Source organism: Schistocerca americana, chromosome 9, assembly GCF_021461395.2.
Source record: "Schistocerca americana isolate TAMUIC-IGC-003095 chromosome 9, iqSchAmer2.1, whole genome shotgun sequence".
NCBI classification, from domain to species: Eukaryota; Metazoa; Arthropoda; class Insecta; order Orthoptera; family Acrididae; genus Schistocerca; species Schistocerca americana.
In genome coordinates, this window is record NC_060127.1 from 67,867,249 (window position 1) to 67,893,424 (window position 26,176).

The 26,176-nt window shown below is 41.7% G+C and overlaps 1 protein-coding gene across 3 annotated transcripts in view; it reads left to right on the top strand.

Annotated features, from left to right (window-relative positions):
• The first annotated feature begins 396 nt into the window (after nucleotides 1–396).
• Nucleotides 397–26,176, top strand: part of LOC124550879 (1-phosphatidylinositol 4,5-bisphosphate phosphodiesterase) — a 411,295-nt gene continuing 385,515 nt past the window's right edge. The window contains exon 1 of one of the 3 annotated variants that reach the window (XM_047125637.1): nucleotides 397–525. The gene's annotated coding sequence lies outside the window, so the exon portion shown is untranslated. The remainder of the gene's footprint in view (nucleotides 526–26,176) is intronic. The other 2 variants (XM_047125636.1, XM_047125638.1) reach the window with 2 other exon arrangements.

Below are 26,176 nucleotides of genomic sequence, written 5' to 3' on the forward strand. Positions count from 1 at the left end.
AATTCCTTAACACTGTGGATACATGCTGTTTTGAAGAACTATGTTTTGAAGGTTGGTAGTGCTTTTATATTTTTTGAAAGTGCCTGTGTCACAATAATTTATACTGGAGGTCAAAAATCTGTGTTTTATAACGTACTGGCAAACAATAAATTGTTACTTTCTATATGAGAGAAAAATTTAACCTTTACTTCCAAATTATTCGATAGTAATAGTTTCAACCTTACTTTCCACACCTAATGTGCTAAACGTATAGTTGAAACTTCGAATTTCCCGCCTCGGATCCTCCTCCCCTTAAGTTACGTAACATAATTACACGCTCCTTCGTTACATCTCTCTGCTACTCTTTGCTCAACGAGCTGGCGCAGGCGCAGAAGCAGTTGTCATTAAGCAGTGGCAAGAGATGGTTATACTGGATGAATATGTGTTGTGGTTGGAGTGTTAGTGTGTCCTAAAATGTAAGTGTTCAGTGAGACGCCGCGTTTAATGTTTTTTCATGTAACTCTTCATATCAACCGACGCGCGAAGGTAAGTGCTAAGTAAAAGTAATTGCTTTTTGAAAGACTATGACTGCTCAGCTGTAATGGTGCGTTGTACAGTAGAACATTTTAGGCTTTTTACTTTGCAGAAAGTGACGACAGTAACGTAAATGTCGAAATCATCTACTGTGACATCATATGTGTGGCACATCATGAAATAATAACTATGGTTGTATGTCGGGTATGAAATCAACTAGAAGGCAAACTTAAAGTAAACAAACCATGAGAACACCTGTTTTTCCTACCTGATGTAAAAACATGCGACGGTTTTGATTAGCCATAGGTCGTGTAACTGATGCAGTGTGTTAAAAATGTTGTTATATATAATATGTTTTAGTGCCGATTGAGAAGTAACAGTTTCCTGAAACACCAACAGAACCCACAAATTGTTAGTGAAGTGCAAAATCTGGTAGCCATAGTTCCTGTAAAATAATAGTGTAGCAGAGGTCGTAGCAAGTGCAAAGGTAATCATATATCACGCTAATCACCCTTTTTTACCGCTATCGAAAGTGCCTCAAGAGCGAAGAACAACGTAGAATGCTAAGAAAAGTTGTCTAATGTTCGTGGGATCATACGTGAATTTCTAATGCCTTCATGCAAAATGTTCGTTACAGACCAAAGACATGAAATTTTAAGACCAAGCACAACTGTAAAGTTCCTGGTACATTGTCAAAATCTTCCAACGTGTTTGAAACATTTTGTAGCACACATTAAGGTTTTGAAGCAAATTTATAATAGTACTGTGTGGTAGTTGCAAACGCTTGGCGGAAAAGAATTCGTTAAGATTATGCGTTTCCGGAACGGGCATGTGATAACAGTTGTGAACTAAACTGCCAGTATGTTTTGAGACAGGCTATCTCCTCATATGTCAGTCGCAAGCGGAATCAGGTTTGATTTTTTTTTTCTCCCCCACAGCTATGATTACTGCACATGTTCAAATTGAACTGTAGTGCGCTTGAAAGTTGAAACAGCTTGGGATCTCTCTTCCTGTACCTGTAGTCATATATTTCTACGAATTTCTTCAGGAAATGCAAACTATTTGCATGGTAGTTATGGATGATTCGTTGCCTATATGCCTTCGTGTACCTTTCGGTTGCAGCATGCAGTTACTTAGACTATTTGTCTGAGATTGTGTTAATCGGCTGTATATAGCGTTTCCATAGTCTTACACGACTTTTTTTCATAATTCAAAATAAGTGCCTCTCTCACTGGATTGCACAGTAGAATACACATCACTAAGGCAAAAAATTGAGTTAAGATAAATGTGAAAGTATGAATGGTTAACGTGCTGCCACCTTTTCTTACTGGGACAATGTATCGTTATTGAATCACTGAGTGGATAACGGAATACCGTACAAAAACCTTATTTTTCTGGAGACAGTAAAAATTATTTTCTGTCCCAATTGTGCGCCTGATCGAAAAACTAACAATTAGACATTTGTAAAACTAGCCCTCGTACATTCCCTTCGAAAGTTAGACACATTGGGTGGCATTAAGTTTCCAGTCAATCACCTGGAATATGTGGCTTTTGCTGCCTAATATGTGGAGAAAATGACTTGGACACAGAATATAAAAACACCGTGTACTCGTTTTCATTATAGGCGTTTGTACACATCCCTGTACATGTTACAAGGTAGGCCAGGATAATGATAAATATTTTCTACTTATCTTGGACATATTTCTCTCTACACATCCTGTTGTAGCAGTTATCACAAATGTGAAAATTGGTCTGATTATTACATCTTTCTTTCATCTAAATGTGGGGTTTAGGCTACACATTTTAACTTACTTCATCCTTTACTTGGTTATTTGCATTTACCCCACTGAGAGGGGTAATTGTGAATACCAAAATTATTGGTTTGGTATACCTGTAAGAATGAAAACTAAAATTACTAAACAATATGAGCCTAGGGTTGCTTAAGTTGTTCTTTTTCCACATTAATTTATATACATGTTTACAATCACCATAGTGTTCACTTTGTATTGGATCAGAATCAAAAGAAAAATTAAGAATAATTAAGCGCATTTGAAAAGTTATGACGGTTTGAAGAAATACAGATATATCATAAAACTCTTGGTGTCTTAATCACATGTGAAAATTAGCAGTATCAAGACATATTCTCATTAAAAACTCACAAATTTTCAGTTGTTTATGGAAATATAAACTCTCGTGATCCTTATTCAATCATACGAAATATTTATTTATTTTGAAGTTGTGATGGTCCTTTCGAACTTCCGGTTGTGGCAAAGATTTTTTTTTTCTTTTTATCAGGAAGATTAATTGATGAGGCAGGCTTATTTGGAACTGGTGACAAGGAGGAGTATTTCCATTCTGCCCAGTGGCCCTCAGTTTTGTTGGAGCTCTTCAGAAAGCGGCTTCATCAGCATTAAATACAAATGCAGCCTTATAAATTTGTACAGACAATATAAATCTTTGTAAAAAAGAGTGTAAAACATCAAGGTCGCTTGCAACTATTCAGACCTTCTGAAGTAGTTCAGGCATATTTAAAGAAGACTGCGGATTCCGAGTCATGAAACCATGGTATCAGTAATCGCCTGGTATACCATTTTTAAACAGTTAACAGTAATGTCCAATTTAATGTAATCTGCAGTTAAGCTTTTCCCTTCCTATTTATGCCATGGATAACGCAGTTTTGCACGAGCAATCACTCAGCAGCATTTTCGTCTGTGTCAAGAGAAAGAACTATGCTTCATCCGCTCCAATTATTTTATTTGTTGGTACTTTCCTGCCTTTAATCCTGTGAAATATGACAGATCTCGGAACTGCACACCTTTTGTCAGGTTCACGAAAAATCAGGTTAAAATTTCCAACATCCTTGGTAGCATTTTGCAAATCCTCCACAGTGTAACTGGGTGGAGATTGCTTCCTAACGTAGTTTCTAGGCATCTCGACCACTGTATTTGAGTCACCCTGATTTCATGTTTACAATTACCCCCATCAACCAAAAATATGTAGTAGATGTCGACAAACCACAAGATATGGAGCGAGTTTAAGACAAACCTCGAAAACTTAGGAACATACGAAAACTGCTGTATATGGCATATAGAAAATAAATTCCAAGAAAGATTATAATAAGTGTTCATGTCCTGAGACAAATGGAGACCTGAGAAATCGGTTTCTCAATCTTTTTCGTACACCTTAAAAACTATCTGTTTCTAACTAACAGTTGCTTATATTTGGCGCCAAAACCCATTGACATGTTAGTCAATGTACACACAGTAAGTTTCCCACAGACCAAGTATTTCTACCGGCAGTATTAAATTTATCAGTTCTTGTGTTTTCATTTACCACCTGTTACAAATAATTCTGATCTACCTTAATCAGTCAGTTCTCACATGGTCTTCACAGTACTTAGCAATGTTCGTAGTTCCTCGTAGTCCTCGTATAAATTCCTGGAAGTTACGGAGTACTCTTTTCTTCTGAGAGCTTAATGGAAACTTCTCCAATGGAAGGAGCTTTACATCAGATGATGTTTTCAGCTTGAATGTAAACACATCTAGGCTGCCAGTAAACCCAGATCTCAACTGACTGGTGTTAAACCGTGTGCCTTTCTTTACTTGTAGCAAATTACAGTCTTTTACATTTTTTTCCTTCTAGGGTTTTTGGTGAAAACCTCATTCCACGTTTAAGTCCTCCAGTCATACTGAATCGTCGGCACGGAACACCACTCATGATGGAAAAATACTGGGTCTAATGGCAACAAATAGACCTGATCTCTTTGAGGATATCCACATCCAAACTGGCTAGTATCAGTGACCACGACACGGTTGTGACACCAATTATTACCAGAGTACCAAAGACAATTAAAACAAAGCTCAGTACACCAGATAAAAAAATCGGTAGTGTCATAGCTCAATAAGGAACTTGCAACTTTCATCAGAGGACCGGAACATGTAGAGGAAAGTTTGAAAGAAAAATTGACCATGCAGTGGATAGATATATACCCAGTAAACAGTTCATTATTGGATCCTCTATAGTATGTGGTCACTTTAAAGAATCTTCTGAAGAAAGAGAGACTGGTGCATAATAAGTGTGAAACGAAGCATAGGGTTATAGGTAAATGCTGAATGAAGCGCGTTTGGCTGTAAAGAGAGCAATGCTTGAAGCCTTCATTGTCTACCGTAACAGAATATTGTTAAATCTTCTGTCGGCAAACACAAAGAAATTTGGTCCTATGTAAAGGCCGTTAGTGTCACCAGTCCCTAGCGAGATGGGAAGTGAAACTGAGGGTAATAAAGCAAAAACTGAAATCCTTAACTCTGTTTTGAAACGTTCCTTTACGAAGGAAAACCCAGGAGAATTGCCCCAATTTAATCACCATACCACTGAGTATTAATGTCATTGGTGTTGAGAAACAGCTGAAATAGTTAAAATAGAACAAAGATTCTATACTGAATTTGCGGCTGAGTTAGCCTCTCTTCTGACTATTATCTGTCGTAGATCCCTCGAACAAAACACCGTGCCCAGTAGTTGGAAGACAGCACTGGTCACACCCAAGGAAAAGAAGAAGAGTAGAAGTGAACCACGAAACTACCGTCCAGTATCCTTGACAACAGTTTGTTGTAGAATCTTAGGACATATTCTGAGCTCAAACTTAATGAGGTATCTCGAACAGGATGACCTTCCCCATGCCAACCAGCTTGGTTTCCGAAAACATCGGTCATGTGGAACCCAACTCTCACTTTTCTCACGTGACTTATTGAAACATTATTTTTTTTTTTTTTTTTATCAAGGCGACCAGGTAGATGTAGTGTTTCTTGACTTCCGAAAAGCATTTGACTCAGTACCACTCCTACACTTATATTGAAAAGTTCGATAACATCGGGTATTAAGCGAAATTTGTAACTGAATTGAGGATTTTTTGGTAGCTAAGTCACAGCATGTTATTTTGGATAGCAAGTCATCGTCACATGCAGAAGGTGTGCACCGGAGAAGTTTGTTGGAACCCTTGCAGTTCATGTTGTGTATTCATGACCTTGCAGACAGGATTAACTGTTTGCAGATGATGCTGTTATCCGTAATGGAATACTATCTGAAGGAAGCTGTATAAATATTCGGTCAGGTCTTGGTATGATTTCAGAGTGGTGCAAAGATTGGCAACTCGCTTTAAATTTTCGGAAAGTTTCTGCACTTCACGAAGCTGAAAAACGTGATATCTTATGACTATAATATCATTGAATCACAGTTGGACTCGACCAACTCATACAAATATCTGGGTGTAAGACTTTGTAGGGATATGAAATGGAATGATCACATAGGTTCAGTTGTGGATACTGCATGTGGTTGACTTCGGTTTATTGGTAGGATACTGGGGAAGTGCAATCAGTCTACAAAGGAGATTGCTTACATGTCACTCGTGCGTCTACTAACAAAGTTTCTAGAACCGGCTTTAAATGATGACTCAAGGATCCAATCCTTACGTATCGCTTACGTAGGAATCGTGGGGACAAGATTAAAATAATTGCAATACGCACAGAGGCTCCCAATCAATCATTCTTTCCACACACTGTAAGTGTATGGAACGGGAACAAATGGGACGCACCCTCCGCCAAGTACTTCACGGTAGTTTGCGGAGTGTGGATGTAGGGGAAGATATTTTTCACATGTTCCCCTCCTCGCCGATGTTGCAGAGAATCTATCATATTTTACAAACTCCGAAACAACCAGGATGCCTTATCTGGTCCATTGTTTGCCACACCCTATGGATGGAGGTCAACGGGCAGATTCCATATTTCTAGATTTCCGGAAAGCATTTGACACGTGTGTCCCACTGCGTACTGTTACGAAGGTACGGGCATATGCGATAGGTTCCCATATGTGGGTGGCACGAAGACTTCTTAAGGTACAGAGCCCATTGTGTTGGCCGGCCGGGGTGGCCGAGCGGTTCTAGGCGCTACAGTCTGGAACCGCGAGACCGCTACGGTCGCAGGTTCGAATCCTGGCTCGGGCATGGATGTTTGTGTAGTCCTTAGGTTAGTTAGGTTTAAGTAGTTCTAAGTTCTAGGGAACTGATGACCTCAGAAGTTAAGTCCCATAGTGCTCAGAGCAATTTGAACCATTTTTTGATCCCAGTGTGTTGTCCTCAACGACGAGTTTTCATCAGAGACAAGGGCATTGTCAGGAGTACCCCAGGAAAGTGTGATAGGACTTTTTATTTTCTGTATACATAAATGATCTGAACACATTAAAAAACAGAGGCACAAAGGGTATAAGCATGGGCCAAGGAAAGAACAAATTTGAAGTAAAATGTTTAGCCTTTGCGGATGATATGGCATTGATAACTGAAAACCGAACAGACGCAACAGTTATGCTTGATATGTTACACGAGATTGCTGAAAAGACTGGGCTAAAAATATCCTACGAAAAAACCGAGTATATAGAACTCAAACATAATACAGAAAAGTTTATGAAAACAAAGTATGGAAAAATTAAAAGAGTTGATAGATTCAAATACCTGGAGGAGTGGATCCAAGCCAATGGACTGGATAACACAACAAATAAAGAAAGAATAAAAAAGTTGGAATTTGCATATAAATTAACACAAAACTACTACAATAAGAAATCAATATCCATACAAGCAAAGATTAAACATTATAATTCAGTTATTAGGACACAAGCAACATATGGATCAGAGTGCCTAACATTGAATAAGAAAGGCGAATTAAGAGACCTAGAAAAAAGAGAGAGAAAAAGATTAAGAAAAATTCTAGGTCCTGAGAAAAATAAGGAAAATAGGTGGCTTAAAAGGAGAAATGAAGACCTATACAAAAATACAGAAAAGATCACAGATACAATGAGGAAGAGACGGCTAAAATTTTATGGACATTTAAAAAGAATGGAAGAAACACGGATTACTAAGAAAATTTTTAATTACGTTAGTAAGCTGAAAAAACACTGTAGGATGGATAGAAGCAGTAAAGAAAGACGCCAACAAAATAGGTGTTACAGAAGAAATAATACGTGACAGGAATAACTTTAGGCTACTTATAGAAAACGCAAACTATGAAGAAGATGCGCCAAAACCTCGACCCAAGAGTGTGTGGACAGATGAGCAGAGACGAGCAGTTGGCGAGAAAATGAAGTAGTACTGGGAAGAACGGAAGAAAAAGAAACACCATAAGTCTTAAGTTGTATGCGGTCCATAGCTGGCCAAATTCATAATAAAAAAAAATGATCTTGCGGACAGGGTGGGCAGCAATCTGCGGTTGTTTGCTGATGACGCTGTAACGTTCGGGAAGGTGTAGGAATTGAGTGACTGTAGGAGAGTAAAAGACGACGTAGACAAAATTTGTGGTTGGTGTAATGAATGGCAGTTAGCTTTAAATGTGGATATATTTAAGTTAATGCGGATGAGTAGGATACAGCATTTGTAGTGCCCAGCTTCACACAGGCCCGTCGCTTAAATATCTGGGAGTAACGTTGCAAAGCGATATGAAATGGAACGAGCATGTGGTGACTGTGGTAGGGAAGTTCCACTTCGGTGTATCGGGAGAATTTTGCGAAAGTGTGGTTCATTTGTATAAGAGCACGCATGCAGGACGCTAGTGCGACCTCTTCTTGGGCACTGCTTGTGTGTTTGGGGTCTGTACAATGTTATATTAAAGGAAGCCATCGAAGCAATTCAGAGGCACGCTCCTAGATTTGTTGCGAGTAGGTTCGATCAACACGCAAGTATTACGGAGATGTTTCGGGAACTCAAATGGGAATCCGTGGATGGAATGCATCGTTGTTTTTTCCCAAGGATCTCTATTGAGAAACCTTTGAGAACCTTCATTTGAAGCTGACTGCAGAACGAGTCTTCTCCCGCCAACATACATTTCTCTGAAGGACCACGAAGATGAGACACGAGAAATAAGGGTTCATACGGAGGCTTTTTCCCTCGCTCTATGTGCGAGGGGATCAGGAAAGGAAATGGCTAGTAGTGGTACAGGGTGCTCTGCACAGCGTACAATGGCTTGCGGAGTGTGTATGCAGACGTAAGTATAAAATATTTCCTAACATTTTTCAAATCATAAACATTTAAACTGAAATACCACAGCTTTCTAAGGTAATACGAGGGTAATCCCAAAAGTAAGGTCTCCTGTTTTTTTATAAGTACATAGACTGTTTATTTCTACAATGGTTTATAACAGTTTACAGCTTGAACATTTAGCTATTTTTTCGACATAATCACCATTGCTGTCGATGCATATTTGTAGACGCTGTGGTAGTTTTTGTATGCTCATGTCATACCAGCTCGCCGCCATGCTGTTCAGGAAATTATGAACCTCTTCTTTCACCTCGTCGTCGGAGCCGAATCGCTTTCCGGCCAAATGTTCTTTTAACCTAGGGAACGGGTGATAGTCAAGTCAGGACTATAGGGTGGATAGGTGATTGTGGGTGGCTGATTGTGTTCCACTGAGCAACGGTTTGCCGAAAGATGTGTGGGCGAGCGTTGTCATGGAGAATGTGTACGCCCTTGCTGAACATTCCTCTTCATTCTGAATTGCCCGTTTGAATTTTTACAGAGTCTCACAGTACCTGTCAGCGTTAATTGTGGTCCCAGTGGGCATAAAGTCGACCAACAATACCCCTTTCCGATCCCAAAAAACGGTTGTCATGACTTTACCGGCAGACTGTGTTTGTTTGAATTTCCGCGGCTTTGGCGAAGAAGGATGCCGCCACTGGCGTGGTTGTTGCTTGGTCTCAGATGTAAAGTGGTATGCCCAGGTTGTCACCCGTGACAACTGAGCCCAGAAAGTTGTCCTGTTCGGCTGCAAGGCGGTGAAGAAATGCGTGGGAAGCATCTACTCGTTGCCGCATGTGGTCCTGTCACCATGGGTGGCACCCATCTTGCGCACGCCTTCCGGTAGTTCAATGGTTCCGTTAAAATTCTGTGAGCGGTGCTTCGGGAAACCTCAGGAAGAATTTCGGTCCGACCAGCTGCAAACACTCTACAACACTTACGAATATTTTTGACATCCATGCACGACTCACCATACACTTCCGTCAATTGGCGATGGATTTCAATCGGCGCAGTGCCCTTTGCGTTCAAAAACCGAATAACTGCGCGCAATTCGCACTTGGCGGTAACATCCAACGGGAGCTCCATTCTCAACGTCTGCCAAGCCAAGACGGAGCGCCTCAGCGCGGTGTGCGCATGTTTACACACTGCGCGTGAAGCTCTCTTCATAACAGCTTGACCAACTGCCACACAGAGTTCTGTACTTTGGGATTACCCTCGTACATTTAATGAGCAGGTAAATGCGGCTGTGGTAGATTCGTAGAAATTTTTATAAAAACAATTAAAGAAATCCATTGTCTAGATACAAATTGTTTTATTGTTTCTCAGAATATTCGCCTCTTAAATTTTATACGCAATTACGTGTGTTCGGGCCATGTCTGGAGCGGAAACACATATTTGAAGTGACTCAAAATCTGTGTGATGAAAATCGGTATCAGCGCATTTTTTGTGTGACATGAGCAAAAGTAAACTGGCAGGCGATAGGTCAGCTGAATACGGGCAATGAGACTAATTCGATGTTTTCGCCAAATTCATAAGGTGTTTGCCTGTTACCTGACAGCTGATGAAGAAAGATGATACGTCTTCGGTCGGTTTTCCCGACTTCATCTTGACAGATTGTTGTGGGTATACTGTTCGGATTTTACTGTTCTCCGCCCTCCAAAGCTGTAAGTCCCGTGTATCCAAGCAAACGAGCGATCATTTGCTTGGGAGTGCTCCACGACAGAACTAAACTGTTGGGATCGGCTCATCTTTGGTTGATTGCTGTTTAGTTTCCGGCACGCACCAATAACCGGATTTCATCTCATTTTAGTTTGATGTCTTTACGTTGGTTTAATTTCCGTACTCCAACTGACAAGAGCCCGTTTTTTGAGTTTGCTTGTACCGTGTGGAATCTATGGGGAACAGGTTTTTTCCATAGCCAAATGGTGATGTAAAATCGAATGCACTGCAGTCTTCCATGTGCCTGTGTCTCACAAACGCGCCTTCTTCTGATATGTTGCGCACGTCATAGATGCATTATTATTATTATTATTATTATTATTATTATTACTGTCTGTACAACCAGATAAAAAATCATCGCATGGCTGACGGAAGCATGCCCACGGCAAAATTTTGCAAACCATCGTTTCTGAGGGAGGTTGATTACCTAAAGCTGAGAGAAGCTATTCGAAGCATTGTTGTCGTACAAAATCTTTACGAAAATCTTAGAAAATGACCAATCCAAAACCTTCAGGTGAAAATTTCATGTATTTACCTTCCTTTAAACACTCACTGCAAGCAAACTACTCTGCCAGTTTCGAAAATGTCATTGATTTAACGACGACAATTGAAAAATTTTGAAACAGTTGCAATGTCATGTTACGAAGACACCGTTAAAGATGAGCCTCGTAATCAGACATCAGGCATTGCTAACTTTCTAACTCATGGCAGATAATGTTTTTTACCTGCTTTATCATTCATTGTGTCAGATTTGATTTTTGTCTGCAAGCCTTCGGAGGTCGAACGAACGTCTGTCTGCGGCCTCTCTGTCCTCTAGTGAATGTTATCTTATAGTGTTCCGGTACTATTCGTCCTTCACGAATGTCTATGGGCCTCGATGTTTCTTGATAAAAGTGTCAAATACATCTTTACTTTCAACTCTGCGTCAAAGGTTAAGTGTAGGAACTACCGTGTAGCGGGTGTAGTGTTGGGAAATGAGGCATTATGATGTTTAATCTTAATGACGACAGATTTTGGTGTTTTGCTCCCACTTCATTAGGGGATTTGCCCTTAACTGCTTTGTTTCCAAGCTAATGACTACCTTGTATACAACTACACGAAGCCTAAGGTTGGCTCTCTAGCAGACTTCGTTTTCTTGTACGGTTCCTGGAGACAAAGTCTTAAATTCAGGCGTATTTTGTTTTCGAACTACAAATTACGATCGACTTCAAGCAACATGTAACAGTTTAATCGATCCAGTGAAAGACGTATCTTCCTGGTCGTTAGATTTCGTAACATACAGCTTTCTTATAGTACAAAGCTTGTGTGCTTGTGAAAACACTTCAAAAACTTTTCTTACCTTTAAAGTCTGGGACCTGTAGTGGCCGCGCTAGCAAATTCATCGTCTCTGCATATTGCGTTTTTAAAACATTCTTTTAATGGTCACAATTGTTAACTTAAGCATTTTTATGACTCGTACTCTCTGGGACTGACGTGCAATTATGCAGATATTTAAAATACAACCACCAGCTAATTATGTTGCAGTGCACAACTACAGAACACAACTGTTGGCCTACCATACATGGAGACCTCTGCCTTGTGTGTAAAAATATACGATTTTTGAAATATATCCCTTCTTCCACTTAGCTTTTCAACTTACCCCCTCCCCCCCCCCTCCCCCTCCCACGTGTACAAAACCACTTTGATACACCTCTCCCCGTTAGTCTGTCCGGTGCAAGCCTCTTCATTTCTCTGTAACTACTGTAATCTACAGCTACTCCAAAAAGTATTCGTCCCAAGCAGTCATATAAATGTAGCTAAGAAATGAGCAATAACTAGTTCCTTACATTACCTAAACTTACAAATGAAACGCTATTTGGGTTAATATGTTGCGTAATTTGTGAACAAATACACGTTGTTTAAAGTGATGCCCCAGTTGATGTCAAACAATTATTCGTCTGGTAAACACGCACAGACGCACACCCCTCTCCGTTTCCCCATGCAGTTGTGCTTCATCAGTTGTAATGGATAGTTCCTTCTGTGTTTTCAAAGCCGTTATGTCATATTTAAGCAATCGAAAACGTCGCGAAACAGCAAAAGAAGAGAGGGAAATCTTCATGAGATTGTTTCCAAAACTAAAATCTTTTCAAGAAACCGGAGAATCCGTGTGGAGACCATGCCAGTGCAGTGGACACTATCATATATAGGATTAACCAGAAATAAACGTACGAAAATCAGTCACGAAGCGGTCACTCTGCAGTTCTATCCGAGATGAAAAAATGACAGCTACGTAAAGAAATTAAGAACCATCCAAAACTGAGCGCTTCAAACCTTGCTACTGCAGTTCAGCTGCACACAGCAAAGTCTGTTTTAATACTATTTGTAAGGGACGTGCTTTATCAAGATAGTTATGGAGACTGAACAGCGCGTAGAAAATCTTACATCAGGTAAAGTCAATAGAAGGAAGCGAGCTACATATGCAAGAAAACATAAATGCAATGTGTTTGAGTTGTGGAAGAAGGTAGTACTTACTGACGGGAGTCGATATGAGCCGTTTAGGCCAGATGGACGAATAACATTGTGGAGAAGAAAGAATTATGAACTTGAAGAGAGAAGTACAACAATCTCAATTAAAAATGGAGGTTCCGTAATTGTTTGTGGCAGGTTGGGTGCAAAAGGTGTTTTCTGCTGATGCAGTTGTGGAGCATAAGGTTTACATAAACATCTTAAAAACACAAAAGTGTGAATAATAAGGGTATTTCTGGGGATTATATTTTCAAAGAAGGTAATGGATTCAAAACATATATCTCTAGATGCAAGGCTGAGGCTGTTGTGTAACAGTCTCTGCTGGATGCCAACACCATCATAATCCCCAGGCATTAATGTGGAATGTAATCGACAAAAATATGAAGAATCGTCAAACATTCAACAGAAATGATCTACGGAACACTCCACTAGAGGAATGACGTGAAGTTACAGTGCAATCAACAGAATCTCTGGTGAAATCCATGCCAAGGAGAATGCAAGAGATTATGAAGATGAAAAGAGGACCTACTAAGTACTAACCCACACTGTTGTATACGTTTGCTCCTTTGATGCTAGTGGCACTGAAGTAGACTTTAAATTCTTTGTTGGAACAGTTATTTATGTAGTTTTCGAAGTATGAAAGTTTATTTCATAATGGCGTTTCGTGACAGCTGTGTTAGCAGTTTAGTCAACTGAGTCATAGATGCCTCAGGTTGTTTCGAATCAGTCTGTTCCTTCCGTTAGGTAAATTAGACCAAAAATTTCTTTTGATCATTATTGTCACGTTAGGTATTCTGTCCACCCGTCTAATCTCCAGTATGCTTCTGTAGCACCACATTTGCAAACTTTCCATCCTTTTCTTGTGTGAACTATTATTCTCATCGTTTCACTTCCGTACAAGTCCAGTCTACGTACTGTATCCTCCGTTACTTTGCAGCACAAATAGCAAAACACGGCGATTGCATTCCAGCCCTCTTATTTTGTTGATGTTCATTTTATAACCTCGTTTTTAGTACATTATCCGCTCCGTTCGACTTCTCTTCCACGTCCTGTGCTGTCTCGGACAGAAACTTTTTATTTCTTGTCCCTGAACTTCCAAATTTATCTATGCTTTCCTTTACTGCTTTCTCAATGTACAGATTGAATAAGGTCTGGGGTAAGCAGCAACCCCGTTTTCACAGTCTCGACTCCAATAACTCCGATCAGGTTTCTGTGCAAGTTGTAATAGCCTTCCATTCATTCTATTTTATTGACGCTACTTTCACTACTTCAGGTAGTGTATTCCGGTCCACTTTGTAATAAAACTAAAAACTAAACTTCTTCCGAACAGGCCATGAAGGCCCAACGGTACCGACCGGCCGCCGTGTCGTCCTCAGCCCATAGGCGTCACTGGATGCGGATATGTAGGGGCATGTGGTCAGTACACCGCTCTCCCGGCCGTATGTCAGTTTCCGAAACCACTTTGTAATAGGCTTTCTGTAAATCGAGAAATACGTTTGCCTTTCTTCAGCCTACAAGTTACAGGATCATTTGTGTGACGTGTTCCTAGATGTCTCCGAATCCCAAAGTGATATTTCTAGTTATCGATTTTTACCAGTCTTTTCATTCTCCTGTAAATAATTCGTAGCTGTATGTTGAAACCATGACTTATTAAACTGACCCTTGGGTCACACTTGTGAGGACCTGCCTTTTTTGGAACTATTAGGCTCATACTAGAGTCTGAGGGTACTTCACCTGCCTCATACAGGGTGTTTCACAGTCCATGTTGCACACTTCTAGAGGTTGTAGAGCAGACTCAGTAGATAAAGTTTAACGATGCTACAGTCCACAGCTCGTGGTCTAGTGGCTAGCGTTGCTTCTTCTAGATCACGGGGTCCTGGGTTCAATTCACGGCCAGGTTGGGGGTTTTCTCTGCCTGGGGACTGGGTGTTTGTGTTGTCCTCATCATATCATCATCATTGGTGAGAGTGGCTACATTGGACTGTGGAAGGAATTGGGCTGTGGAAGGAATTGGGCTGTGGAAGGAATTGGGCTGTGGAAGGAATTGGGCTGTGGAAGGAATTGGGACTTTGTACGGGCGCTGATGAGCGCACAGTTAAGCTCCCCACAAACCAAACATCATCATCAATGACGCTACAGAGTGATCTGAGGTAAAGGTCCCTGCAGCGGAAACCAATGACTCGGAAAGTTATAAGCAAAAACTTTTCTGATACCTCTGACAGTGGAACACATTATCGCTACCGTTATTGCAACTTTTAGAGGTGGTGGTATGCAACAAAACAAGAAAAAATATCTGATAAACGTGGGCTCTATAATGCATACCTGAGGAGCTAAGAGCACTTGTTCAACAGTGAAGTGTTTCACACAAGCGAAGTTGAATGAACTCCCCAGTTATGCATTTTAGAGCCCTCGTTTATTGGACATTTTTTCTTTTCTTGGTCCACACCACCACGTCAGCAAGTTGCATGCCCAGCATCCTTAGCAGCAAATGTACCGGTACATGTGTCCCTCTGTCAGAGGTATCAGAATGATTTTCGCTTTCGGCTCGTTCGTTTCCGAACATCAAATTGATACATTTATCCGTCTCCATCAGCCTTGAGAGTTCGTAACATCAACACGGAATCACCCTGCATATACATACATTTACAGGCGCTAGCACCTATAACTTTGACGCTGTGTAGTCGTTGGATGACGCTGTCGATCATAGGTTCGTATGTAAAACCTGATCTTCTAAGTCCCCTTTACAACATCTACAAGTGTGTAACATGAATTGTGAAACATTCTGTATGTCTTGCGACGAGTGACTAAAATGGCGAAGACACAATCACGTTCGGCTGAAATCCTAAATCTGTCACGTGATGTTCCACGTTGACCTCTCTTGAGACTTAGTATTGGACTCGCCGTACTTCTTTGTTTACGTGCTGTAACTTAGATAGTATAAGTGATTCCAGTGGTGGTTTCCCGTTGCCTTCCACTGATAATGATATGATAATGAGGACAACACAACCCTCAGTCCCTGAGCGAATAAAATCTCCGACCCAGCCGAGAATCGAATCCGGGCTCCTGGGCGTCACAAGCCGCCGCGCTGACCATTCAGTTATGGGGGCGGATTTTGTTACAATTAAATGCCAGTTAATGACACAGCTGCTGTAAAAGTCCTAAGGAGATGCCAAGAGGACCGATAAGAACACTCGAAATTGTATGCGAACATCTTCGCGTTAGTAACGCATTGTGGAACTTCCTTATTCATGTAACAGAAATATTTTCGGCAATATTCGAATTTATTTGCGTATAAAACCGTCGGCACGCTCACCTTGCCTTCGAACGTCAACATTGAGCGTGCGGTGTTCAACGTGCTGTTGAAAGCTCAGAAACGATGTGTTATGCGAGTGGTAACGTGTGCCTCAGCGTGTCACACCGCGCTGCAGCGGCAGTTGTCGGCTTTATCTGCTTCGCATATCACACTATACGAAATGGACTCGCGTAAAATTCGTACATTGGGTCTATTAAAAGGCACAGTTGGTCCCTTGAATATATGCCCTGGATACCTAAAAAACACATCAGTATCCATGGACGAGGAACTTATAAAAACATCGCGGTAAGGTCTATTTTCTCAAACAGGTTGCAGTTGAACCGTACTTCTGTGTTCCTAAATACTGCATGTATGCGGAAGCTTAATGCTCTCCGCCTCCTGGCCCACACATCTTGGGGTGCCGACCGCACCACTCTTCTCCATCTTTACCGTGGTGTGGTCTTGTCCAGACTAGAGTATGGTAGTCAGGTTTATGGCTCAGCAGCTCCTTCCACTTTGAAACTGTTTGACCCAGTCCATCATTGTGGGGTGCGTCTGGCTATTGGTGCCTTTCGCACTAGTCCCGTTGATAGTTTTCTCAATGATCTCCTCACAGTAGCGGGGATTCCCCCCTCTACATATGCGACGGAGCCAACTCCTTGTTTCTTACGCAATCGTCATTCACCAATTCCCTAACCATCCTGCATATCCTGTGCTCTTTGCTAACGAGGGATGTCTCCCGTCCACGGGTGGGATTGCCGGTTGGCATGCGTCTCACTTCCATTTCCAGCCACTTGACTGCACCCGTATCACCCCCCCCCCCCCCCACCCCACCCTTGGATGGTGCGTAGACCACGGATTAGGACCTGTTCCAGGATCCTAAGAACTCTGTCGCTCCTGTGGGTTTTTTCGGCGCCTTGTCTGTGCCATCCTTGCAGAGTTCCAGGATGCCACCATCTTTTACACTGGTGGGTCTAAGACAGTCGATAACGTGGGATACGGTTTCGTATCTCCTACTGGCTTTAAACACAATTTATTGCCAGGATTGTCTAGTGTGTTCACAGCAGAGCTTCTAGCCATTCACAGGGCCCTCCTTTTTGTTTCTCACGCCTTGCTCCACAGTGTTTTAATTTGTTCAGACTCAGTGAGCAGCCTGCAGGCTATCGACCGATGCTACACTCGTCACCCTTTGGTCTCTACTGTCCATGACCTACTCTCTAACCTTGAGCGTTGTCGTCATTCTCTGGGCCCCAAGTGATGTGGGCATCCCAGGGAATGAACTGGTTGTCTGTTTGGCTAGTGACGCAGATATTTACCTCCCCCCCCCCCCCCATTCCGTTTCATGATTCCAGCTGCGGATATGTGGATCTCCGTCAAATGTCTCTTTCCCGAAACATGGAGCGACATCTGATACACTAGTGCTCGTAGTAATAAACTCCGCACAATCAAGTAGTCTGCTGCAGTTTGGCGCTCTTCCTTCTGCTCCTCTGGAAAAGAGTCAACTGTTTTTTGCCTTTTACGCATTGGTCATACCCGGCTCACCCATTGTTTCCTCCTATGTAACGACCCAATCCTAATATGGTTGTGGTCAGACTGATGGTATCTAGCATATTGGTGGAATGTCCCCTTCTTTCGGCCCTTCGTATTAAGTATAGTCTTCCCGATTCCTTAAATATAATATTAGCAGACGATCCACGGATGGTTGAACTGGTCCTCGGTTTCCTCCGTGAAAGTGGTTTTTATTTCCAGATATAAGTTTCTAATTTATTCTTGGGGCAGGGGCAAGTTGGTAGTGGTTGGGGCTTCTTTTCCAGTCTTCTCGGTCTGTGACACCATGACCGCTTCCTTTTTTCCAGTTTTTAGATTTCATCTCACCTTTTATGCCTTTAATGTGTATGTTTAAAGTTAATTATTTTATAGTTTGACTCCCCTAACTGGATCCGTCTACTTTTAGGGGACCCTCTTTCTTCTGTGACTAACTTCGGAATCGCGGGACTGATAACTTCACCGTTGGTCCCATAACCCCTCTGAATTATAAATTACTTCTGTGTTAACCGGGCCAGTCGACATGAGTCGACGCCGTCTTCGGGAGGCTGCACGAGAGAGCGAATGTGCTGCCGGTAGCGGGAAGCTGCATAGTGATGGGTGACGCTGCTGAGGAAAATACTTGGGACACGCAGAGTGCAGTATTGTAAACGTCTATATGGATACTCTGCAAATCACATTTAAGTGCTTCGCAGAGGGTTCTTCGAACCAGCTTCACAATAGCTTTCTCTTATTCCAATCTCGTACAGCGCGCGCCGGGCACGGTGGCCGAGCGGTTCTAGGCGCTTCAGTCCGGAACCGCGCGACTGCTACGGTCGCAGGTTGAAATCTTGCCTCGAGGCATGGATGTGTATGATGTCCTTAGGTTAGTTAGGTTTAAGTAGTTCTAAGTTCTAGGGGACTGATGACCACAGATGCTAAGTCCCATAGTGCTCAGAGCCAGTTTTCCGTACAGCGCGCGAAAAAAACGAACACCTATATTTTTCCGTGCGAGCTATGATTTCCCTTATTTTATTACGATGATCGTTTCGCTCTAAGTAGGTCTGCGGCAATAAAATATTTTCGAACTGGGAGGGGAAAGTTGGCGGTCGAAATGTCGTGAGAAAGTTCCGCCGCAACCAAAAACGCCTTTGTTTTAACGATGTCCGCCCCAAATCCCGTATCTGTTCAGTGACGCACTCTCCCCTGTTTAGCGATAATACAAAATGAGCTGCCCTTCTTTGAACTCTTTCGATGTACTCCATCAGTCCTATCTGGTATGGATCCCATACAGCGCAGCAGTATTCCGAAAGAGGACGGACAAGCGTAGTGTAGGGAGTCTCTTTAGTAGACTTGGCAGAAAATCCTAAGAAATTTTGGTCTTATGTCAAAGCAGTAGGTGGATCAAATCAAAATGTCCAGATACTCTGTGACCAAAATGGTACTGAAACAGAGGATGACAGACTAAAGGCCGAAATACTAAATGTCTTTTTCCAAAGCTGTTTCACAGAGGAAGACTGCACTGTAGTTCCTTCTCTAGATTGCCGCACAGACGACAAAATGGTAGATAGCGAAATAGACGACAGAGGGGTAGAGAAACAATTAAAATCGCTCAAAAGAGGAAAGGCCGCTGGACCTGATGGGATACCAGTTCGATTTTACACAGAGTACGCGAAGGAACTTGCCCCCCTTCTTGCAGCGGTGTACCGTAGGTCTCTAGAAGAGCGTAGCGTTCCAAAGATTGGAAAAGGGAACAGGTCATCCCCGTTTTCAAGAAGGGACGTCGAACAGATGTGCAGAAGTTTAGACCTATATCTCTAACGTCGATCAGTTGTAGAATTTTGGAACACGTATTATGTTCGAGTATAATGACTTTTCTGGAGACTAGAAATCTACTCTGTAGGAATCAGCATGGGTTTCGAAAAAGCCGGTCGTGTGAAACCCAGTTCGCGCTATTCGTCCACGAGATTCAGAGGGCCATAGACACGGGTTCACAGGTAGATGCCGTGTTTCTTGACTTCCGCAAGGCGTTCGATACAGTTCCCCACAGTAGTTTAATGAACAAAGTAAGAACATATGGACTATCAGACCAATTGTATGATTGGATTGAGGAGTTCCTAGATAACAGAACGCAGCATGTCATTCTCAATGGAGAGAAGTCTTCCGAAGTAAGAGTGATTTCAGGTGTGCCGCAGGGGAGTGTCATAGGACCGTTGCTATTCACAATATACATAAATTGCCTGGTGGATGACATCGGATGTTCACTGAGGCTTTTTGCAGATGATGCTGTGGTGTATCGAGAGGTTGTAACAATGGAAAATTGTACTGTAATGCAGGAGGATCTGCAGCGAATTGACGCATGGTGCAGGGAATGGCAATTGAATCTCAATGTAGACAAGTGTAATGTGCTGCGAATACATAGAAAGGTAGATCCCTTATCATTTAGCTACAAAATAGCAGGTCAGCAACTGGAAGCAGTTAATTCCATAAATAATCTGGGAGTACGCATTAGGAGTGATTTAAAATGGAATGATCATATAAAACTAATCGTCCGTAAAGTAGATGCCAGACAGATTCATTGGAAGAATCCTAAGGAAATGCAATCCGAAAACAAAGGAAGTAGGTTACAGTATGCTTGTTCGCCCACTGCTTGAATACTGCTCAGCAGTGTGGGATCCGTACCAGATAGGATTGGTAGAAGAGATAGAGAAGATCCAACGGAGAGCAGCGCGCTTCGTTACAGGATCATTTAGTAATCGCGAAAGCGTCACGGAGATGATAGATAAACTCCAGTGGAAGACTCTGCAGGAGAGACGCTCAGTAGCTCGGTACGGGCTTTTGTTAAACATAAGAACACATGTTTCGAGAACATACCTTCAGCGAAGAGTCAAGCAGTATATTGCTCCCTCCTACGTATATCTCGCGAAGAGACCATGACGATAAAATCGGAGAGATTAGAGCCCACACAGAAGCATACCGACAATCCTTCTTTCCACGAACAATACGAGACTGAAATAGAAGGGAGAACCGATAGAGGTACTCAGGGTACCCTCCGCCACACACCGTCAGGTGGCTTGCGGAGTATGGATGTAGATGTAGATCTGTTACATTTTCTAAGTGTCCTGCCAATAAAACGCAGTCTTTGGTTAGCCTTTCCCACAACATTTTCAGTGTATTCCTTCCAATTTAAGTTGTTCGTAATTATAATTTCTAGGTATTTAGTTGCATTTACGGCCTTCAGATTTGACTAATTTATCGTGCAATCGAAGTTTAATGGATTCCTTTTAGCACTCATGTGGAGGATCTTACACTTCTCGATATTTAGGGTCAATTGCCAATTTTTGCACCATACAGATATCTTTTCTAAATCGTTTTGCGATTTGTTTTGATCTTCTGATGACTTTACTAGTCTATAAACGACAGCGTCATCTGCAAATAATCTAAGACGGCTGCTGAGATTGTCTCCTAAATCTTTTATATAGATAAGGAAAAGCGAAGGGCCTGTAACACTACCTTCGGGAATGCGAGAAATCACTCCGGTTTTAGTCGATGACTTTTCGTGAATTACTACGAACTGCGACGTCTCTGAGAGGAAAGCACGAATCCAGTCACATATTAGAGACGATATTCCATAAGCACGTAATTTCACTTCAAGCCGCTTATGCGGTACAGTGTCAAAAACCTTCTGGACATGTAGAAATACAGAATCAGTTTGAAATCCCTTGTCAGTAGCACACAACGCTTCGAGTGAGGAAAGAACTACTTGTGTTTCACAAGAACGATGTTTCATATATCAGTGTTGACTGTGTGTCAGTAGACCGTTCACTTCGAGGTAATTCTAAATGCTCGAACACAATATATGTTCCAAAATCCTGCTGCATATCGACGTTAATGATATGGACTTGTAATTTAGTGGATTACTCCCACCACCTTTTTTGAATATTGGTGACTGGTGCAACTTTCCAGTCTTTGGGTATGGATCTTTCGTCGAGCGAACGGTTGTAGAGGATTGTTGAGTATTTTCTGACAAACCAGTACGAAGGCTACACGGTGTCAGATTTGGGCCCAAGTACATGTCGTAGTGTCTGTGGCAGCTTGGTGCTGGATGTGTTTGTTCCCGTGGACTTGGGATGCTTCACGGCATAGCTGACAGAGTTGACGCTGCCCAGTGTCCGACAGATAGAGTCTGAGGGCTTAATCTTTCGAGCAGGATCAGTCTGCGATGCACGTATCAGCTACGGTACAGCAGTGCTTTGCTGAACTGAATGAGATTTTAAACTATGTGCCAGAGTAAAACTGTGTGCAAGATTGACACTCTAACTTGGGACCTTTACCTGTCACAAGCGAGAGCTCTCCCGACTGAGGTACCCAATACACCGGGCTCTGTCTGCTTCCGTCACTTCCTCATCTCCTACTTCCAAACTTCAGCTCCCCAGGCTGTGGCTAAGCCACGTGCCCGCATCTAGTTTCTCCCGAGAGTGCCAAGTATCAAATTTGGAAGGTGGGAGACGAGCTACGGGCGGAAGTTGAGCTGTGAGGGCATGTTTGGGTAGCTCAGTCGGTAGAACTCTTGCCCGCAAAAGGCAAAGGTCCCGAGTTCGAGTCTCGGTTCCGCACACAGTTTTAATCTGCCAGGAAGTTTCATACAAAATATTATCAAAAATTCTCCTGATCAGAGTGGTAGATACTTTAGACAAACAACTGGGAGAAAATCAGGGTGGTGTTCCAAAGAGGAGATCCAGTGCAGAACAAATTTTTAACTTAAAGTCAATAATTCGCCATAGAATGTTAACCAGCAAACCAGTCATAGTGCGTTTATTAATTTCAAGAAATTATTTGATTGTATAGACAGAGAAACAATAGATGTCATTAGAGAATTTGGTGTTAACTCAAAATTGGCAAATATAATTCGTGAAACACAAACAGGTACAATATCTAAAGTCAAATTTATGCGAGAAGTATCTCAGCCATTTGAAATAAAAACTGGTGTTCGACAAGTTGATGGTTTATCATCTTTACTGTTTAATTGTGTTCTAGAAAAAATAATAAGGACCTGGAATTCGGAGCTAAAAAATCACAAAATTGAACCAATAGCTATGGGAAGGAAAACAAATGGAATTAAGGTAAACTGCTTGGCTTTTGCGGATGATTTTGCAATACTTTCAGAAAACCTGACGGAAGCAATTTTTCAGATAAACCTTGTGGAAAAATAGCAAACAGAACTGGTCTCAAAATTTCAGCTGGAAAAACAAGATTCATGACAAATACAAAAAATGCGCCAAAATTCATAGAAACACAAATAGCCTAGAGCGAGTAAATAAATTTAAATGTCTTGTAGAGACTAATACAACAGAATGGACTAGAAAAATCTGCAATATATGTAAGAATTAACAAAATGGAAAGAGCATATGGTTTGACCAAAAATATTTACAACAAGAAATGTATATCTAGAAAAACAAAACTAAAACACTAGCCGGCCGGTGTGGCCGTGCGGTTCTAAGCGCGTCAGTTTGGAACCGCGTGACCGCTACGGTCGCAGGTTCGAATCCTGCCTCGGGCATGGATGTGTGTGATGTCCTTAGGTTAGTTAGGTTTAAGTAGTTATAAGTTCTAGGGGACTGATGACCTCAGTAGTTAAGTCCCATAGTGCTCAGAGCCATTTGAACCATTTGAACTAAAACACTACACCACAGTGGAACGACCAGAATGTTTATATGGATCTGAATGCCTAACGATGAGCTATAAGATGGACAGACTAGAGATACTGGAAAGAAGGATTATTAGAAAAATGATGGGTGCAATAAAACTGCAGATGGTTGGAAAATAAGAAGTAATGAGGAGATCTACAAAAATATAGAGAAAATATCTGAAGTAATGGCCAAACTAAGATTAACCTTTTTCGGAGACCTCTGCCGAATGGATGGAAATAGACTAACAAAACAAATATTCCTATATTTCTAGAAGAAGAAATTGACAGTAACATGGATTAAAGAAGTAAGGAAAGATCTAGAAAGAAACAACATCAGAGAATCAGAAAGAGCAGAAAAAACAGTTTCAAAAATAAAATACTAAATTTGGAAGGCTTTCAAAGCGGAAGAAATAAAAAATCGGGAACAACATGGACAGAAGAAAGGAAGAGACTTCATGGGGAGAATATGAGGGAATACTGGAAAAAATTGGAAACAACAAAGGAAGAAGAGGAACTGAAGTTATGATCCTAGTTGGTCAATACTATTGTAAGAAAAAGGGAAGAAACCGAAATATCGGTAGCCATAGTTGTAGTGGTAAATTTTTTGTTGTTAAATAACCCTTTTTTAAAGACCGAGTAATTTTTATTCGTAGAATTTGCATTGCGTTGAAATGTTGCATTTTTATAGAAAACTGAAAAGGCGATCAGTGGCTTTTTTAGTAACAGTGCTGACAGAAATGAGCAAAAAACTGCATAAAAACTCGTACAGCATTGTCTGGACAATAATGTACCTGTTACCATGTAGTGTGGCTTTTGTACCTGTTACCATGTAGTGTGGCTTGTTTGATGGTACGCGTGTACAAGTAGTGTCAAAAACTCCCCATTTAGCCTATATGGTATTTACTCACTGTCGTCATCGGACATAAGTTGCATTACAGAATGGCAGCATCCATAGTTTGGAATTATTTTACAAAGTGCGTTATCAGTGAAGTACTATGCTCCATTTGCTTTAAAAATTGAAAACGGGAGGACCCACTACAAACAAGCGATATAATATAAACAGAAAAGTGACGGTTGATTCATACGTAGTTCATAATAAAAATACAAAAGTTGCTGATCTGGTAGTGCCTACATCAACATGCCTTTATCTGTTTGTAGCCCTTGAAAACGCACGAGTTAACACCAAAAATAGTGTTTCCACTCTTTAGCACTGACTATTCGTAATGTCCAGATAGTGTTACGAATGTCAATTAGAACATGTTTCCAAAAAATCAAAATCAGGAAGTTGCTGGTAATGATTTGTAGTAGCCAACCACTTACCACTTTTCGAGAAAAGCAACAAACAGTGTACGGGATAAGTTTGCTTTATTTGCCTATTTAATTGTTTTGACCCTTATATATATCTTGAAAGTGATGAAGTCAAAATTTTTCAACCTTCATTCGATTTCTACGTGTATTGCGAGAAATATTAGGAATAAAAAGCGAAAATCGGTTATTTCATGAATCGCCACCCCTACTCCGCTACTAAGAGGAAATTGATTCTGGGAGGACTGGCCGCCTCCTGAACTGGACCTCAGGCCCATTGAAACACACCGTGTGCGAGGAGGCGAACCAGACTACGCGACGACCTTTGGAACGTCGCCCTGGCTGCGCTGCGTGGGGAGGTGGCAGACGGTCGGAGTGTCATTACTCGCTTCCTCGCAGGATGCGCATGATGGCTCAAGGGAAGGCCCGTGGGCAGGGCATTACGTTCACAGGGACCACACGCTGCGCCTTCTTCGATCCGTTAGTTTGGTGTTTTCTTTAGATTAAACTAATTAACGCACTAAACAAAGAAAGTAAGTGCGGAAAGTGCCATTCGATCCGAATCCTGCGTGTGAGTGTGGCGACCATAACAGCCAACTACTGCGACTTTCCGGTACTTCTTGCTGCTGTTCCGCCTGTGAGACCATCTCAGGAGTTCATCTACACCTGCTACACCTACATCCATACTCTGCAAACCATCACAAAGTGCATGGCAGACGGTACGTCCTGTTGTACCATTCATTAGGGTTTCTTCCCGTCTCATTCACGTATGGAGCATGGAAAGAATGATTATTTGAATGCCTCTGTGCGTATTGCAATTATTCTAATCTTCTCCCACGATTCCTATGTAATCATGCAGGGTGTATACGACCCGGGACAACCGGGAAATCCGGGAAAAACCCGGGAATTTTTTTCATCCGGGAGAAAACCGGGAAAAACCCGGGAATTTTTCATTGTTTTAGCTTTCTGATAAATTTTTGTAATTTTGACTGCAGAATTGATTCTCTAGCAAAGAATGTTATTGTATCCTGGCTACTGGAGAACTGCAGCAATAAAATATAAACGAGAGGGGAAAAAATAAAACTTTAGTGGCAAAGGAAATGTGCAATTTAGGACAATAAACACCGTGCACGCACAAGCGTTTGCAGATAGCAAAAATATGTCAAAGGCCGTAGGGCGCAGACTGTAATTCTTCGTTACAATAAACTGCTTGCTATGAGCATGACGTAACAACTGTTCACATTAGGTTCGTTTGACCAGTTGCCAGCGGTCTGTTGCGCATGCGCATTTGACTCGCGTATAAGCAGTACCTTCTCCCGCTTCCCGCTACTTGAAGTTAGGCTGTTAGCTGTATCGGTAGTAGCAGCAAGCAGCCAGATGCAAACGAGAAAAATTTTTCTCGCGCGCCCTAGCTGCCAGATTCGCGCTTGCGCAGAGTTGTAATGGGGAGGGGGTTAGTCCTACGTGACCCGTGTTTACTTACGTTAAGTGATTTCGATGCTTCTCTTCGTGTACAGCTCCACAGTCAAATGAAAACAAAACGGATTTCTGTGGCCGGGAGCTATCAAGTGAATTAAAA